Here is a 3,955-nt window from a genome sequence, read left to right as displayed (position 1 = left end):
TCCCGTATATATGCGACGGTACGTGGGATCTCAGTCCGTATTGGCACCTATCGTTTCACCGTGGAGGAATCACCCAACCACTCGACGATAAAATACCAGGTTTAAAGACGCCGGAACACGTCTTCTAACCTAGACCTCTAGAGTATTTGCGTTATGTTCCAATGCGTTGTTATGTTCATTGAGTTTATTTTAAAGTTTATCTTCGATTATGTTTCAGTTTTTTGGTCCTACCGTATGTGGTCTCTCCAAACTTCCTAAATGCAATCTATATGCCAAAATTATATCGTTTCATTCGATGAATTCTACCCACAGAAGAGTAGAGATATATTTTTTTCACACGAACAAAATGATCATCAAGCAAGTAACAAAGATCCTAGTGCAGCTAATAACAAGAAATAACAGTTTTTTCCTTTTCTTTTTAAAAGCGACAAATAACAATAAATGCTAACTAATATAATGCAAAAAGCTCTTTTGTTTTTTGATTTTTAAGATAGCATAATGCATGTAAACAAACCTCAAGAGATATCCACGAGTACAAACACAATCACTCAATAGAACCAATTCAGAATCATGAAGATGAACTGTAAAAGCAAAGGAAAACACAAAGACATTCAATGAACCATGTGATCTAAGTTCAAATGAAGTCAAGCAAGAACCAAGCAAGCTAGAAGTGAATCACTAGATGAGTGCGGAAAACAATCAAGAAGCTGACTGGATGATCAAACCACTACGTCCCACAGAAGGCTCGACATGCACAGCCACTAGGTAATCTAGGGCTGGGATACAAAATCGATAGAAATAAACAAACAACTGAAGGATGAAAGTAACAACCAGTCACACAGAGGTCCAACACACTTCCAGAAGCAGCAAAAGATATGGAAAAACAAAAAAAATCCGAGTTTAAGGAGCTTTGAACTATCAAACTGGCAAAATTCACAGAGATGGCGCGACTGTGAAACTGGAACTCGCGCTAACAATTAATTGGCGCGGGTGCCTATGGAGCAACATGCGCCAACTGGCGCAACTGTCAGAAGAAAAAAACGCGCCAACCGCGTTTACTAACCCAAAAAGAAAATATAACTACCCAGGGTCTGACTGACAGTGCCCAGAAGAACCAAACAGCAGATAGCAATTTCAAAACTGACTCAGAAAGTTCATTAACTCAGGCAAGCGAGAGAAAACCAATCATGCAAGACAAACTCCAAATAGCTTCTCCCCAGCGGAGTCGCCAAATTGTTGGACAAGTAAATCCCCTCTGCAGACAGGCGATCCCACTAGTCTAAAACAGAACTAGCCACAATCAAACCACGCTGCCACGCAAGTTCCTAGTTATGCATCAAAGGTGAATTAAGAAGACCAACCTGGAATCCAACACTATGTTTGAAGCAGAGCTGATATTCCCGCTCCCTCGCTCCAGCAGATCATAAACGGACACCTGCACATGCAAAGGAAGAAACAGATACCAACATAAAATCCACCAAGGCACAACTATATTTCAGTCAGAAAGGAAATAAATCACACATCACCATAATAGACAATGAGATTGGAACTATAATAGCAGTCGCTCATTAATTAATAATAAAGAAGGAAAAGTTACAACCATGGTTCTGATGTTGAACCTCTCCTGGCTGGGCGAGTAACTATATGTGTCTTGCAATGCATCTCCTCTCCGGCAGCATAACCTCTCTAGCTCTCACTAGCATTCCTCCAAGAACTCAAGAACTCAACATCTAGCACTCCATGACTCATGACTATCACTAGCTTGTCAAATGCATAAGGACAAGCTTATATAGATGAAGAAGGGAGGAGGATACGATGAACCGGGACACCTCATGTGGATTAACATTATCCCCAAAAGCCATTAAAGATAGAGATAGGATAGAGCTCGACATAAGACTGATTTTTTATCTTCAATAAGCTCCATGTAATGAAGGAAACAACAGTCGGACGTGCGTTAAGGCAAAAAGCATGACCAAACTTGGTTGGCGCGACTGCTGCTCTAAGACAGAGCGCCAATGGTCGCGCCCTCTTTTGAGGATATCCATGATTGGCGCGGGTAAGATACTGTGGACTTGCGCCAATGGAAAAAGAGCACTTTTCAGGGATAATCTGTAGGAGGTGTCTTCAGGGAACATGAAGTACATACTCAAGGGAACATAATGCAAGTGTTTTTAAACTTTGTCACTCCTTATAACTCCCGGGATGAGTCCTCCAAGGTACGACAAGAGGAGTAATAGGGATGGTGACAAATTACTGTGTAACAAACGCCATGATCGGTGGTCGACTGAGGCAATCTGCAACATTATTGGTGCTGCCCTTCTTATACTTGATATTCAAGTGGAACTGTTGCAGGTATGTAGACCACTTCTGATGGCGATCATTCTGCAATTTCCCTTGGGTCTGTATGAACTGCAGGGGTCGGTGGTCTGTGTGGATGACCGTTTCCTTCCCCAAAATGTAATGCTTCCATTGTCGGCAGGCCTGTACAATGGAATACATCTCTTTATCATAAGTGGGGTACTTCCGGACTGTGTCTGAAAGTGTTTCACTGTGATATGCCACTGGATGTCCATGCTGAGTAAGGACTGCCCCAATAGCATAGTCAGAGGCATCTGTCTCGACCTCAAATGGTTGTTGTAAATCTGGTAACACGAGCACTGGTGCCGTGCAGAGGCGATCCTTCAACTCCATGAATGCCTTCTGTTGAGATTCAGTCCAAAATAATTTTGCTTTCGCCCCTCCCTTGGTGACTTGACTCAAGGGCCAAGAAATATGAGAAAACCCCAACACAAATCTGCGGTAGAAGTTGGCAAGACCTAGAAAGCTACGGAGCTCTATTAGAGTGGTTGGAGAGGGCCAATCCCGAATGACTTGGATCTTGGCTGAATCGACATGCACCCCCTGTTCATCAATGATGTATCCCAGATACTGAACCTGGGTCATGCCAAAAGTGCATTTCTCCAAATTGGCACATAGCTTGTGTTGTCGCAGTGTTTGGAGAACCTGTCGGATGTGGTGGAGGTGCTCTTCCCAACTCTGGCTGAAGATCAGAATGTCATCCAAGTATGCTACTACAAAGGAGTTGGTGAATGGCCACAAGATGTCATCCATTAGTGTCATGAAGGTTGCACGAGCATTCGTCAATCCGAAAGGCATAACCAACCATTCGAAGAGGCCCTCCTTGGATTTGAAGGCAGTCTTCCACACATCAGAGGGTTCAATTGGTACCTCGTGTTATCCTGACTTCAGATCGATCTTGCTGAAATATTTCGCCCCCTTTAGTTGGTCTAGGAGGTCATCAATCCGCGGGATCGGGTAGCTATTACGGACAGTGATCTTGTTCAGCGCCCGATAGTCAATACAGAGTCTCCACGTCCCATCCTTCTTCTGTACCAACACGATCGGGCTCCCACAGGGCGATGAACTCAGACGGATGTGACCTTTCTGCAAGAGCTCCTGAATCTGCCTCTTGATTTCATCGTTCTCAAGAACAGAGCGCCGATAAATTGGTCCATTGGGTAGCGGCGCACCTGGGTTCATATCGATGGAGTGCTTGACTTGACAGTGTAGAGGAACCCCTGCCGGGGAGGTGAAGATGTCCTCGTACTCCTCCACAACCTTGTCCATCTGTAGTTGTCGTGCAGAGGGACCCCGTCTAGAGGCCGCGGCCACTGTCTTCTTCTTTCCTTGAGGGCGTATCATCAGGAAGACAAATTTCCTGGTTTTGGAAATGATCTTACTGCATTGTTTTGCAGTAATCAAAGAGATGGTGGTAGGTGGTGCTACCTCGGGTATCCTGTACAACTTATTTCCCAATGTAATAATAACAGCACGGGGCCTTGATTCGTACACGGCATGTCGCTTCCACAAGTATGGTTGTCCTAGTAATACATCACAAACTTCAAGGGGAGCAATGTCACACAATACCTCATCCGTGAAGGGCTTGATGTTGTAT

Source organism: Pinus tabuliformis, chromosome 4_2, assembly GCF_031772625.1.
Source record: "Pinus tabuliformis cultivar Carrire ecotype Pingquan chromosome 4_2, CPIR1, whole genome shotgun sequence".
Lineage (NCBI taxonomy): Eukaryota > Viridiplantae > Streptophyta > Pinopsida > Pinales > Pinaceae > Pinus > Pinus tabuliformis.
This window is presented reverse-complemented; position numbering follows the sequence as displayed.